Source organism: Gopherus flavomarginatus, chromosome 7, assembly GCF_025201925.1.
Source record: "Gopherus flavomarginatus isolate rGopFla2 chromosome 7, rGopFla2.mat.asm, whole genome shotgun sequence".
Taxonomy (NCBI): domain Eukaryota; kingdom Metazoa; phylum Chordata; order Testudines; family Testudinidae; genus Gopherus; species Gopherus flavomarginatus.
Genome location: NC_066623.1, coordinates 40,145,916 through 40,162,070, shown reverse-complemented (window position 1 = coordinate 40,162,070; position 16,155 = coordinate 40,145,916).

Below are 16,155 nucleotides of genomic sequence, written 5' to 3'. Positions count from 1 at the left end.
AGGGTGGGGAGCTGCCGTAAGGGGGGAGTCCCAGGGTGGGGGGGTGCCTCAAGGAGGGTGCACGGGGGGGGCACACAGTGGAAGTTTTGCCTAGGGCCCGAAACATCCTTGCACCGGCCCTGGTCATGACCTTACTAGTGTCAAGATAGTGCTAGCTCACCATTCCTTAGCAGTATCAGGGAGCACTAATTCATCAGGGCCCAGTGCAAAGTGAGGATTGGATACAAGCGGGATGACATGAGGTCCAGGCAGTGCAGGGTGTGGGGATGGCTCAGGGTACATCTGCATTGCAGACGAAGGTGTGATTGCAGGGTGAGTAGGCATAGTCTTGCTAGCTTTTATCTAGCTCGCATGGGTAATGGGCAGTGAGGATGTGGTGGTGGGGGTTAGCCACCCTGGTACAAGCCTGTTGTTACCTCTTTCCTTCCCTTTAGCCACCTCTGGGACAGATGAGAAGGTGCCACATCACACTTTTCTAGCACTTAGCACTCCTGTGTGGAACATGGCAAGGAACCACAGTCTCTTCTCATCCTCAGCTCTCTCAGCACTGGTACAACAGGTTGCAGTAACTTTCCAGAGTTGGAAGCAAACCTCTCCTTGGAAAGGTAATGTGAATTCTGGCTGAGGGCTGCCTGCTGCTGCTACGGCAGATAATAAGGTTTATGTTTTATAAGAGAGCTGGTTTTAATAGGGTTTAGTGGATCTGAGAGTCTCTGCTGTGTCATAAATTTCAGAGACAAGCTTTCGGTGTCACATTGTTTCTTGTTATAATGAAGGGGATTTGAATAGGATGTAATGTAGTTGGGAGCTGAGATATGGCAGCTATTCATCAAGAGAATCTGCTACAGTGCTCAGTGTAATGAAGGCTTTCTTCGATATAGATACAGATAGACTGGAGATAGACTTGATGCTCACCCAGGAGTCTCCTTTATAATATTAGGACAAAACACTGCTGGGCACTGGGCACTCTCTCTAATTGCATTCACACAGCAGTTGTGTAAGTGATGCTCCCAGCCAGGAACTCCATCCCACTAGTGCCCAAGGTGTGGGAAGAAGGGGGCCAGCTGCTAGTAGGTGTGAGTACTGCCATAAATGGTGCTTAGTAAGCACAAAAGAAAGAGCCACTCAGATCTCCTTGTCTTCTGAATGAGACAAAAGGCACAGACTACATTCTAGCCTTTTCTCACTAGCTGAAAGTGTGAGTGTAAGTGCATGCCAGGGAGGGATAGTGACCACCTGCATTTCAAGGAAGAAAAGGGAAAATCCCTGGAAAACCTGATTTGTAAGAGAAAGCATCTATAATTCTTGGAGGGAGAAAGCCAACTTTTGCCTCGCAATGCATTGCGGCTGGAATGTGGGAGAAAGTGGGTCCTATATTGGCTTGCTATGGAATTAGGCACCAAATATAGGGCAGCCTTCAGAACAGGTCCTTTAAAATAAGGCATATTTTATAGGAGTATAATCATAGAGGGGTAACACAGGTTCTCTTAGCCATACTGCCTACCCTCTGGGTATGTCTGCTGGTAGTGCCCACTTCAGCATAAGCTGCACAAGCCCACTTGAAATCTGTCAGTTTGTGCATGCTGAAAAATGTGCTGCCGCAGCTTCACTGCTCTAATACCTGCACTAGCAGATTAAAGGAGCTTGGGTACGTCTACCCCAGCTGCAGTCACACTCCTGTAGATGACTGAGGAGGTCTGCATGCAGGGAGCTCATCAGCAGGTCTTATAGCTGCTGCAGAAAGATGCACTATGCAGCATCTGCTTACAGCTACCAATAGGCACTGAGGGTGCCAGGGACGTGGCCAAGCCTTCTGTTCACACCTTCTTGGGCCAGAAGTCCCCCCAGGCATTTGAAGTGGGCCTTGCCTAGTGCTCACTCTGCAGCCTGACTCCTGTGGAGCTGGTGGTGAGGAAGGGGAAATGGCTCCTTGTGCCCTCTTTCCCCCATAGGATGCTCACCTAGGACAAGTGTCTGCAGAGCAAGGGGGCTTTGCTCACTGCCAAGCATGGAAACAGAAATAAGGTGGCAGCAAAGACCCAGTTAGACAGAGAGGCAGGGCAGAGCTAACATTGGGTTTGTAGGAAGCTCTCCTGCCAGTCACCTCCACCCAGAGTTGAGCACAGCCTAACACACCAGCCTTCCCTTCCCACTCATAGACTTTAAGGTCAGAACAGACCATTATGATCATCTACTCTGACCTCCTGCACAATGCAGGCCACAGAATCTCACCTACCCACTCCTGTAACAAACCCCTAACCTATGTCTGAGTTATTGAAGTCCTCAAATCGTGGTTTGAAGACCGCAAACTGCAGAGAATTCTCCAGCAAGTGACCCATGCCCCATGCTGCAGAGGAAGGCGAAAAACCTCCAGGACCTCTGCCAATCTGCCCTGGAGGAAAATTCCTTCTTGACCCCAAATATGATGATCAGTTAAACCCTGAGCATGTGGGCAAGACTCACCAGCCAGCACTCAGGAAAGAATTTTCTGTAGTAACTCAGGTCCCACCCCTTCTAACATCCCATCACAGACCACTGGGCATACATACCTGCTGATAATCAAAGAACAATTGCCAAATTAATTGCCAAAATTAGGGTATCCCATCCCCTCCATAAACTTATCAAGCTTAGTCTTGAAGCCAGGTATGTCTTTTGCCCCCAATACTCCCCTTGGAAGGCTGTTCCAAAACTTCACTCCTCTAATAGTTAGAAACCTTCATCTAATTTCAAGTCTAAAATTCCTAGTGTCCAGTTTATATCCATTTGTTCTTGTGTCCACATTGGTACTAAGCTTATACAATTCCTCTCTCTCCCTGATATTTATCCCTCTGATATATTTATAACTAATAATTCCCCATGTGGAACTGTATCAAATGCCTTACTGAAATCGAGGTAAATTAGATCCACTGCATTTCCTTTGTCTAAAAAATCTGTTACCTACTCAAAGAAGGAGATCATGCTGGTTTGGCATGATATACTGCATGACACCACCAGCAAACACCATCTATCACAGATTCAGGGAACTCAGTCTTTGGAGCTTAACAAAGAGAAGGCTCAGGGGGCTTGATCACAGCATGTAAGTACCAAATGGAGAACACATATTTAATAATGAGCTCCTCAGTCTAGCAGAGAAAGTATAACATGATCCAATGGTTGGAAGTTGAAGCTAGACAAGTTCAGGTTGGAAATAAAGCATCAGTTTTAAATGGTGAGTAATTGACCACTGGCACAATTGGCCAAGGCCCACAGTGGATTCTCCATCACTGACAACTTTTCAATCAAGATTGGATGTTTTTCTCAGAGCTCTGCTCTAGGAATAATCCTGGGGCAGGTCTCTGGCCTGTGTTATCCAGGAGGTCAGACTAGATGGTCATAGTACTTTCTTTTGGACTTGGAATCTATGAATCCCCCCTCTAGTGGCTAGACCACCTGAAGGGTGATAATCTACTACCTTGTTAGCTGAAGTGGCAGAATTATGTGTAGTTGCTCTAAAGGTTCCAACCCTGCTGATGAGTAGGGCCCTAGTATGTTTCCTGGTAGGCCAAGATTTTTAAAATGTGTTATGTGTGAACGTTATCTTTCATCATTGTTACCTTGAGAGGTCATCATCTTGGGGAGTTTCTGTACTAAACATTTTTATTATTCTAATTAATTTTTTACGTAAGAGTGGCCAACTCAGTCAGACCAATGCTCCATCTAGCCCAGTATCCTGTCTTCCAACAGTGGCCAGTGCTAGATGCTTCAGAGGAAATGAACAGAACAGACAATCATCAAAGGACACTGCTGATGGGTTGTCTGAAGGATTGGAGCAAATTCGGCTGTATCTTGGGGCTCGACTGTTGAAAATGGATTGTGTGATGCGTCCTGGATGGAAGCTGGAGGCACGTATAGCGGTCAGTAGGTTTCTGGTATAGGGTGGTGTTTATGTGACAGTCACTTATTTGCACAGTAGTGTCCAGGAAGTGGATCTCTTGCATGGACTGGTCCAGGCTGAGGTTGATGGTGGGGTAGAAATTGTTGAAATCCAGGTGGAATTCTTCAAGGATTTCCTTCCCATGAGTCCATATGATGAAGATGTCATCAAGGTGTAGTGCAAGTAGAGGAGGGGCGCTAGGGGACAAGAGCTGAGGAAATGTTGTTCTAAGTCAGCCATAAAAAAAAAAAAGCCAAGCCCTAAGATATAACTGAATTTGCTCCAATCCTTCAGACAGAGACAAACATCTACAAGATCTTTATCAAGAATTCTTAAAACTACAGTACCCACCTGGGGAAGTAAGGAAACAGATTGACAGAGCGAGACGAGTACCCAGAAGTCTCCTACAACAGGACAGGCCCAACAAGGAAAATAACAGACCACTGGCCATCACATACAGCCCCAAGCTAAAACCTCTCCAGCACATCATCAATTATCTGCAACCTATTCTGGAAAACAACCCCTTACTCTCACAGACCTTGGGAGGCAGGCTGATCCTTGCTTACAGACAGCCCCCCAACCTGAAGCAGATACTCACCAGCAACTACACACCACACCACAGAAACAGTAGCCCAGGAACGAAATCCCTGTAGCAAACCTCATTACCTACTCTGTCCCCATATCTACTCTAGCGACACCATCAGAGGCCCTAACCATATCAGCCACACCATCAGGGGCTCATTCACCTGCACATCTACTAATGTGATATATGCCATCATGTGCCAGCAATGCCCCTCTGCCATGTACATTAGCTAAGCTGGACAGTCTCTATGTAAAAGAATAAATGGACACAAATTGGACATCAGGAATGATAACATACAAAAGCCAGTAGGAGAACACTTCAACCTCCCTGGACATTCTATAACAGATTTAAAAGTAGCCATACTTGAACAAAAAAACTTTAAAAACAGACTTCAAAGAGAAACTGCAGAACTAAAATTCATTTGCAAACTTAACCTCATTAATTTGGGCTTGAATAGGGACTGGGAGTGGCTGGCTCACTACAAAAGCAACTTTCGCTCTCCTGGCATTGACACCTACTCATCAATAATTGGGAGTGGACTACATCCACCCTGATTGTATTGGCCCTGTCAACACTGGTAAGGTAACTCCCTTCTCTTCATGTGTCATTTTATAATAATGCCTGCCTCTGTAATTTTCACTCCATGCATCTGAAGAAGTGGGTTTTTACCCATGAAAGCTTATGCCCAAATAAATCTGTTAGTCTTTAAGATGCCACCGGACTCCTTGTTATTTTTGTGGATACAGACTAACATGGCTAACCCCTTAGAGTTGACACCAACTTTTACACAGACACCTACACAGACATCTACTCCAACTAACACTAGTATGAGCTGCAGACTCTTCAAAAGACATTGAAAAAAACATATATTTAATGTCTTCATTGTATATTTTTTTTCAGCAAGAGTCCAAAAAGATTGAACATCTTGGAAAAAATAGAAGATATAGTGAGACCGAAGTTCAAATTAGTCCAACCGGGGAAAAACCGCTGTTCAGTAAGTGAGTACCATGTGTCCTGTGCACTAAGATACAGGGAACCTTAATTCTGGCATTTCTCAACTTTTGGGTGCTGGGCTTTGCAACCTTCATATTTTTTCATGACAATTTTGTGTCTAATTTAATGTTTATACTGTGGTAGCACCTAGAGGCCAGGCAGGTCAAAGCCCCCCATGTTGAGCTCTGTGCACATAGTGTAAACTCCAGCCTCTTCTCAAAGAGCTAAAGTTACGGCAACATGTGGACGAGACAAACATGAAAGGTGGGGTCGGGAGCCGGGGAGGCAGGGTAACAAAATAAGAGGATGTGCACAATTCATATACAGTCAGGAACAGTAACTTGCCCCTGCTACCTGCCCAGGCATTTTCCTGTATGCTTTATGGCAGAGGTGTGTTTAGAGGGATGACTTGGAGGAGGAGAAGTAGGTTGTGCTAAGCAAAGGGTGGAGTAGCTGCCTTTTGCAGACACCCAGCCAGCCAGTTAGCTATGAAATCCCTGTTGGTAGCTGTTCTCTACTTGCTTTACCTGTAAAGAGTTTAAAAGGTCCACATGTAAAGGAAAGGAGTGGGCATCTGACCTAAAGAGCCAATGGGAAGGCTAGAACTTTTTTGAAATGGGAAAAAAACTTTCCTTTTCTGTCTGTTGTTGTTCTCCGGGGAAGAGGGGAACAGGGCAGCAGTTATGCTGTGAGAGGCTGAAGGTCAGGTATGAAAATCATCAGTATCATACCTAGAAATTGCTTATTTGGAAACCCAGATATGTAAGTAGATCAGAAATATCTAGAAAGACGTGATTAGGTTTATTTTTTTTATTTTGTAAGGCTTGTGGACTCCTCTGTGCTAACCGAAATGCTTTTGTTTTGCTTGTAACCTTTAAGCTGGACCTCAAGAAGGTTATAGTTGATGTTTAATTTTTGTAAGTGGGATTTTTAAATCTAGTAAAAGCCTAAGATCCAGATGTATTTTCTTTCTTTGTGTTTTTAATAAAATTTACCTTTTTTAAGAACAGGATTGGATTTTTGGTGTCCTAAGAGGTTTGTGCACATTTTTTTAATTAACTGGTGGCAAGAGCTGACTTCTTTGTTTTCCCTTCTCAGTCTTCCCAAGAGGGTGGGTGAAAGGGCTTGAGGGTACCCCACAGAAAGGAATTCCCAAGTGCACTTTCCTGGGTTCCAAGAGGTTTTGCATTTGTGTGGTGGCAGCATCTACCCAGCCAAAGTCAGAGAAAAAGTGCAACCTTGGGAGCCTGGAGTGGCCAGTATTAATGTTTAAAATCCTTGTGGACCCCCACCTTCTGCACTCGAAGTGCCAGAGTGAGTGCACTGTTCACCATAATGTCAACAACAAAACAGTGGGCTTTGAGGGCAGCAATCCATGCATCTTGCAAGCAGCCAGGGCACCTTTTTGGGCATATCAGGCATGAGCATAGCTTTGCTGTCTCCTTTCAGAAAGGCTATGGGACATCTCTGATGCCAGCCACCATGTAGTACCAATGCCTGGGGAGAGGATGTGCTCATCACACAGGCACTTACAATATGATGGTGCATTTGGGTAGCAATGTTTCAATGCTGTGCTCACATAGTGACCCTGCATTCTGCTGTTCCTCTTGCCTTCCCTTCACTCCGTTTGCCTTTTGCTGCTGCGTCTGGCTGACGTTCTCTCTTTATTGCACTTTCCTTTTCTTCGTCTCCCCTTTCCCCTCCTCCCCTTATCTTGCCTGCTCTGTCTCTCCCTGCCTAGTCCTTGGTCCAGCCTCTTCCTCTGCCAGTCGGCTCTTCAGCAGGCTGGGACAGAGCCAACATCATTGGACAGCTGCTGAGTGGGTAGCGTGAGGAGTCATTCTGGAGCTCCACCTACAACCGTGGGGAGAGAATAAAGCACTGATAGGGGAGACTCCTTTCCCAGCCTTGTGCGGGAACGGTCCATGCCTACCTGCACCGATGGTGGCCGTGGTTTGAGAGGATCCCCTGTGCAATGGAAACAGATCCCACACAGGAGCCAAGCCCAAACCACACCCCATGACAAGCAAGTGAAACAAGCCCTCACATAGCTGGCCACTAGCATGCAGAGATGGAGATCATAAAAGGAGACTTGGAGGGCAGGCAGCCTAATGCTTAGAGAACTCAACTTCCAGCCCCATGCCACTCTGTCAGGTTGGTAGATATACTTGTTCCTGACCCTAAGCTGGGGATCGTTGGCTTTCCACCTGCATCTGGGTCTATGCCCTTAAAGGGGTATGGTAGGGCGACCCAGCCCTCTCTCTCCACCAGGTCCCAGCCCAGGACCCTGTGGGATGCAAGACCATCAGGGGCCTCCTTCAGCGAGTCTATGTTGCTTCCCTGGGCTACTACCCACCTAGATCCCTTTAGTTTGGGTGTGGTTCCTGTAATTCAAACAGTCAGTCACCAAAAGGAGTAGGGCCCTGCCAGCCTTGCCAGTTCTCAGAGGGGTGGGGGTTACAGAAAGCTCTGCCTGCAGGCCTTACACATTCTGTGGTCCCCTCCCAGTCTCACGCCTCTCTCCTGCAGCCTCTTCACCCTCCCTTTCCTGGGCTTCTGAGTGCCTTTTAACCCTCTCCTCTAGCAGGAGCATGCTCAGCACGTCTAGAGGGCTACCTTGGCTCAGAATTGCCTTGACCCCTTTGGGCCCAGCATGGGTTTTGTATATCCCATCCCAGCAAGGCACCGTTCTGGCATGGCCAAGGAGCAGTGCCTCTAATCCCCGTGTTCTGCAAACAAGGAGGCCAAAGAAGCTCTCACTCCTGCCTCTGTCTTTTCCTGCTTTGGTTTTTCTCCTTCTGTTGTTCCCCCTCCTCTCCGCTGCATGCTTTTTCAGCCTCTTCCTCCTTCTCTTCACTCTCTCTGCCCTTCATCTTCTCATATCCACCCAGACAGCTGGTGGAAGAATTAACCCCTAACCCTAGACTGGCGTGATTCCGCCATTGGATTCTGTTCACAAAGTGACTGGGATGAGATAGTGATTTGTATAAAGGTTTTCATTACCCAAAGAGCTCATCAAACGTTTGTCCCAGCACATGGGCGCCTGTGGAATGGCCCCAGACTGTGTTGTGAGTGCGCCGTTGGTCATGTACTGTGAGGGATTCACTAGTCTGTGACTTGTCACCTAAGGCCAGTTTTTTTTTTCTGCTTCCTGATTGTACAATCCAATGCATATGAAATATTTCTGCTTCTGCCCCAAACAAACCTGGTTTCATCACTTGATTAAACTCTCAGATCTGGCCTTGAACTCCACTGCTTGTGAGCCTAGGTGCAGATGAAGCTCATTCCCACCAGCAATCGTGAGCAGGCTGAATGGAAATCAACTTCCAGCAGAGACAGATTGTGTCCTGCCCAGCCCACCACTGTCTCTCCCACTCCACAGAGTGAGTTTGACACTCTGCTATTGAGGGAAAGCATAACAAAAGCGATGGGCTTGCATTTATGCCCTGATTCATTAAAATGCTTATGCACATGCTTAGTTTTGAACTTGTTGTAAAGTTAAGCATGTGCCTAAGTGTTTTCCTGACCTTGGGACGTCCTTCTGGCTATATCCCTTGCAGAATGAGTTCCTTAATGTAGGCCCAGCTCCTGCAAGCGTTCTGTCTCATGGGCTAGCAGAAAGAAACTATTGGACAAATGGAACGCCCGCCAAACAAAGAAGTCTTATCCTAGCCAATTCATCCAGCTGCTGTCACCATGCGGTCACCTTGCTACTGTGACTCTTGCCTCTGTCACCTGGATCCCAGATTAGTGCCATGTGCCCCTTTACTCTAGCTCGGATTTTGAACTGGTGCAGAAGGCAGCAACCCCTTAGCAAAGCAGTGAATCTCAATGGCAGCGTATGTTACTGTTGCCCTCAGATCTCCCCTGGCTGCCTAATAATTTCAATTGGTGATCCCTAGTTCTTGTATTATGAGAAGGAGTAAATAACACTTCCTTATTTACTTTCTTCACATCAGACATGATTTTATAGACGTCTATCATACCCCCACCTTGGCTGTCTTTTTTCCAGACTGAAAAGTCCCAGTCTTACTAATCTCTCCTCATATGGCAGATGCTCCGTACCCCACATTATTTTTGTTGCCCTTTTCTGAACCTTTTCCAATTCCAATACATCTTTTTTGAGATGGGGTGACCACATCTGCACACAGTATTCAAGATGTGGGTGTACCATGGATTTATATAGAGGCAATATGATATTTTATGTCTTACTATCTATCCCTTTATTAATGATTCCCAACATTCTATTCGCTTTTTGACTGCCGCTGCACGGTGACAGGATGTTTTCAGAGAACTATCCACAATGACTCCAAGATCTCTTTTTCGAGTGGTAACAGCTAATTTAGACCCCAACATTTTATATGTATAGTTGAGATTGTGTTTTCCAATGTGCATTACTTTGCATTTATCAACATTGAATTTCATCTGCCATTTTGTTGCCCAGTCATCCAGTTTTGACAGATCCTTTTGTTGCTCTTCACAGTCTTCCTGGGACATAAATATCTTGAGTAGTTTTGTCTCATCTGCAGATTTTGACACCTCACTGTTTACCCCTTTTCCAAGATCATTTATGAATATGTTGAATAGGACTAGACCCAATACAGACTCCTGTGGGACACCAGTATTTACCTCACTCTATTCTGAAAACTGATAATTTATTCCTACTCTTTGTTTCCTGTCTTTTAACCAGTTACCAGTCCATGAGAGGACCTTCCCTTTTATCTCATGACTGCTTACTTTGCTTAATAGCCTTTGGTGAGGGCCTTGTCAAAGGCTTTCTGAAAATCTAAATACACTGTATCCACTGGAATCCCCTTGTCCACATGTTTCTTCACCTCCTCAAGGAATTCTAGTAAATTGGTGAGGCATGATTTCTCTTCACAAAAAACATGTTGCCTATTCTCCAACAAATTATGTTCATCTATGTGTCTGAGAATTTTGTTCTTTACTATAGTTTCAGCCAGTTTGCCTGGTACTGAAGTCAGGCTAACCCAAAACTTTGACACATTAACTGAATGGTCAAACATCAATGCTGGCGCCTAAGAGAGCCTGTCCATTGCTATCTGAACCAGTCTGTACCAAGACCTTGCCCTCATCAGTCACACCCCACCACACAGACCTTTTCCACTGGAAACAGTCAGGGTGATACACCCTGGTTCAGTGGCGCCCCCAGGGCCTGTACACCATTTACATTTCTAACATGGGGCATAAGTAGCAGGGAAACCTTGAACTTGCCCTCCACTCTGGGTGGCTAGAGCATGCACATGTGCTGGCCTCCATCTTGGCCACTACACCAGGAAAGGGGGGAGGGATAGCTCAGTGATTTGAACATTGGCCTGCTAAACCTAGGGTTGTGAGTTCAATTCTTGAGGGGGACCATTTAGGGATCTGGGGCAAAAATCTGACTGGGGACTGGCCCTGCTTTGAGCAGGGGGATGGATTAGATGACCTCCTGAAGTCCTTTCCAACTCTTATATTCTATGACTGAACCAAGTGCATCCAGAGCTAAAAACATGAGTCTCTTCAGACTGAACTAACTAACCAGGCTCTGCAGCTGGGGCTGGCTTAGACTCACATCCTCTGTGATTCAGGCATTACTCCTGGGGGGAATTCTACATCACTACACATGCACAGAATTCATGTCCCCCACAAATCTCTTTGCTTCCCTGCAGAAAAATGACCCCTGATAGGGAAGCCACAAAAGTGGTCATGCCTCCCTCCCTGGCAGTGTAGTCAGGCTGGTTTGAGTGCCCAGAGCAGCTGGTAGAGATGTAAATCACCACCAGGAAGGGGGCGGGGGCTGGGCAGTCATGCATGTGTTAGAGAGAAAGAGAGAGACACTCTGTTCCTCTCGCTCACTATTGCAGCAAGCTCAGGATGTAGGGGCAGGGCTTTGGGCTGTTTCTGAGGAGATAGGCATGGGACAAGTTAGAAGGTAGGCATGGAGCAAGTTTCTTGTAGTTATTAGTAAAGCTGTCACAAAGGTCATGGAAGTTACAGAATCATGACTTCCATAGACCTCTGTGACTTCAGGCCTGGAGCCTGGGAGCTGCAGGGTCCCGCTGCCTCCCACAGTGGCAAGGAGCTGGGAGGTACCCCCACTGCCTGAGGCAGCCAGCCCCCAAGCCCCCAGCCACCATGGGCAGTGGGAATACCCTGCAGCTCCCTAGCCACCACAGCAGAGTAAGGGGTACCCCTGCAGCTCTGAGCCCCCCTGGGTGGTAGGGTCCTGGAGCTCCTAGCTACTCCACAGCTGCCCAGCCCTTTCCCATTTGATTATGGATATTTTTAGCAAAGTGAGGGACTGGCCATGGTTTCCATGAATTTTTCTTTATTGTCCCTGACCTGTCTGTGACTTTTACTAAAAATATCCAGGACAAAATTTAGCCTTAGTTATTAGAAATAAAGGGTCAAACCTAATTACATTACTATTAGGCAAAGGAGTTTGGGGATTTCCTCCGATGCTCTCTAGTCCCATTCTCCATTCATTGTATTGTAGTTTAAAAAAATTACCAAAATAATTGAAACCAGAGTGATTTTATTGCATTATTTTGACAAATAAAATATGCAGAATTTTGCAGAATTTTAAAATATTGTGTGCAGAATTTTTAATTTTTTAGAATTCCCCCAGGAATAGGGCATAGAGGGGGACTCATGACACACATCAGCCAACTTCGTCTTTCAACACCTCTGTGCACTACCTGCTTGGGAGACAAAGCCCTTAGGAAGTGTGACCATTGCTTCCTCCAGTCCCAGCATACATGTGGGTCCTCCATGCAACACAGTGCTCTGGCTTGCAGAAGAGCATCAGCTTTAATCAGCCCTAATGACTGCGAAGGCCCTCTGCACACAGAGACACTGGCCAAATGGCTCCCACAGGGATCACAGCAAAGACTTTTATGAGGAAGAGCAGATTAAAAACCATCACTATTATGACAAATGTCAATATTTGCACTGTTCCCTAAGATAAGGTGTTCCTGTTATGATCCCTCCAGGAGAAACCCCTTGTACAGTTGTGAAAAGACATGGATCTGAGACCAATACAGCCAGAAACTGACAGAATTAATACAAGACATAGGATAATAAGAAGATATTAAGGAGATAATTATCTCTCACCAAATTAGTCCAGAGGGAGTAAAGCATAGCATCTCTCAGTCGCCTGGAAGGAAAAGAACTGGCAGGGGGAAGCTATTTGCATAATAAAAATAATAACACTCTGCCCTTCTCTAGCAAAGGGTGGAGAGCACTTACATAGAATCGTAGACTATCTGGGTTGGAAAGCACCTCAAGAGGTCATCTAGTCCAATTCCCCTGCTCAGAGCAGGACCAACTCCATACTGCAGTGACAGGCATTTTGTGAATGCAGATAGATTAAACCCTTCCCACTGAGGAACTCAAAGCACTTTACACTAATGAATTAAACCTCCCACACCCAGTTGCTGTGAGATCAGTATCATCCCTGCTGTACAATGAGGAAACTGAGGCACAGAGAGGGGACAGTGACTCATCTAAGCCACAGAGTGAGCATGTAGTAAAACTAAGAACAGAATGCAACTTTTCTGCCTCCCAGAGCTGTGCTTTAATCACTAGACTTGGCTTCTGCCTGTCTGGCTGCAGAACCGATCTGCACTACAGCAGAGGACATGACCAGAGACACACTTTTTTCCTTTTGGTTTTCTTCTCTAACCCTTCCCTCTACCTCTTTCCTCCTTTTGTCACATTTCTCATGATCCTCTGGGGCCCTCAAAATGTGCTTTACATGTACTTGTCTCCTTTTTGCCTATCTGAATTTCACCTGGCTTTATTCTAATGTGATATTTTACAGTGCTGCTTGTTTCTTAAAACATATTTCTATTAAAAAAAAACAGTACTGAAATCTGTGTGACTACAACTTGTTTGATTGCCGAGAACTGAAGCACAGAGAGGTCAGGAAATGGGATGGGAAAGTTCTGAATGTAAATACAACTCTGAGGCCTTGTGCCAGTATTTTCACACACCAAGGCCTGGTCCACACTACGCAGTTAAACCGATTTTAACAGTGTTAAATTGATTTAATGCTGTACCCGTCCACACTACAATGCACTTTAATCAATTTTAAGGGATCTTTAAATTGATTTCTGTACTCCTCCCCAACGAGAGGAGTAACGCTAAAATAGATATTAACATATCGGTTTAGGGTTAGTGTGGCCGCAAATCGAAGTTATTGGCCTCCGGGCGGTATCCCACAGTGCACCACTGACTGCTCTGGACAGGTATCTGAACTCTGATGCACTGGCCAGGTATACAGGAAAAGCCCCGCGAACTTTTGAATTGCTTTTCCTGTTTGGCCAGCATGGAGCTCTCATCAGCACAGGTGACCATGAAGAGCTCATCAGCACAAATAGCAATGCAGTCTCCTGAGAATAGAAAAAGAGCACCAGCATGGACCGCATGACAAGTACTGGATCTTATCGCTATATGAGGAGAGGATTCAGTGCTAACAGAACCCCGTTCCAAAAGATTAAATGAAAAAATATTTGAAAAAATTTCCGAGGCTATGATGGGAAAAGGCCACACCAGGGACTCAGTGCAGTGCAGAGTGAAAGTTAAGGAGCTCAGACAAGCCTACCAGAAAACCAAAGCAGCAAACGGAAGATCTGGGTCAGGGCCAAAAACATGCCGCTTCTACGCTGAGCTGCATGCAATTTTAAGGGGCTGCGCCACCACTACCCCCCCATTGTCCATGGATTCTGAGATGGGAGTTATAATTTCAACCATGGCTGAGGATTCAGCGGAGGGGGAAGATGAGGAGGAGGATGAGGAAGAGGAGGACAACCTTGCAGCAAGCACACAGCACTCCGTTAGCCCCAACAGCCAGGAGCTTTTTGTGACCCAGACGGAATTACCCTCCCAGCCCTCCCAAGCCACTAGCCCAGACAGTGAAGTCATGGAAGTGACCTCTGGTGAGCGTACCTTTGTAAATATAAAACATGGTTTAAAAGCAAGCGTTTTTTAATGATTGATTTGCCATGAGGGCTTGGGATGCATTCACAGCCAGTAAAGTTACTGCAAAAGTTTGTTAACATGTCTGGGGATAGAGCGGAAATCCTCCAGGGACATCTCCATGAAGCGCTCCTGGAGGTACTCCAGAAGCCCTTGCAGAAGGTTTCTGGGCAAGGCAGCCTTGTTCTGTCGTATGGTCCCGGTGATTGCTGGCATTCAAGAAACATCCGTTCTTTGTCTCGCTCTGTTATCCTCAGCAGAGTGATATCATTCATGGTAATCTGGTTTAAATTAAGGAATTTAATTAAGGGGACAGAGATGGCCATTTTCCTACTGGGCTGTTGCTTAAAAGAAAGCCTTCCTTGCATGTAGCAAAGCCGGGGGAGGGGTGGGGTAATGGCGCTGAGCTTTTTAGCGTTTGGCCAGCAGGAATCTTCCCAGCTACCAGCCACGTGGTGGGGGGGGGAGAAAGGGGGGTGATTAGCAGTGATCTTCCATGATACCAGCCATGCGGTGGGGGGAGGGGTAAAGCAATCCTAGAGAATTGGACTGGGGAGGGGAGAGGTTGGCATCTGCTGCTGCTTGTTAACAGGAAAGAAGCATCAGAGGGCACTGTGTATATGAAGGCTGGAGAAGCTGTGGCTTACCATGACTGCATGCAAGCTGAATTGTGATGCCCGGACCTGCGTCTGTGAGATCTGTAACAGCAGAGCCGCAGGCACTCAATATTAGAAGTTTCCAAATGCGACCTTGTAGTGAAATCACATGTGCTATGTAAGGTGAATAGTGTTGTTCACTGTGAAAGAGTATAACCATTGTTCTGTAAAATGTATCTTTTTAAATCCTTCTCTCCCTATTTCCCTTCCCTCATGCAGTGGCACATTTTTCAAGCCTCCCTACTCCATCCCGAAGGCTAGCTCAGATAAGGCGGAGGAAGAAGAGGACGCGAGATGAAATTTTCTCTGAAATCATGGAAGTAACCCACAATGAAAGAGCTCATCTGAATGAGTGGAAGGACGTGGTAGCAAAGTACAGGAAAGATGCCAGTGAACGTGAGGACTGGAGGGACGAACGTGAGGATAGGAGAGACGCTCGAGATGAGAGGTGGCAGCAGGAAGATCAGAGGTGTAGGCAGGAAGATCAGCTGTGGCGGAATGCAACGCTGGAGCTGCTGCGTGATCAAACTGATATCCTCCGACGTCTGGTGGATCTTCAGGAAGAGCAGCGGGGTCACAGAGTGCCGCTGCAGCCCATGTTTAACCACCCTCAGTACTCACCATGTTCCATATCTTCCTCACCCAGATGTGTAAGAACGTGTGGGGGAAGGCTTTGTGCACCCACCCACTCCACCCCCATGGACAGTCCAACCAAAAGGCTGTCATTACATTGAAATGTGCTTAATGGCCTTTTCCTTCCCTCCTATCCTCCTCCCAAACCACACCCGGGATACCTTGTTAATTCTCTTCCTCTTTTTATAATTACATGCTTTTTAAACAATAGTGACTTTATTTCCTTAAGCAAGCTGCAATTGAAGGGGGAGGGTGGGTTGCTTACAGGGAAGGAGTCAATAGAGTGGGGGAGGTTCATGAAGGGGAAACAAACACAGCAGTCACACCGTACCCTGGCCCGTGATGAAACTCATTTTCAAGGCGTCTCTGATGCGCACCGCTTCCTAGTGAGCTCT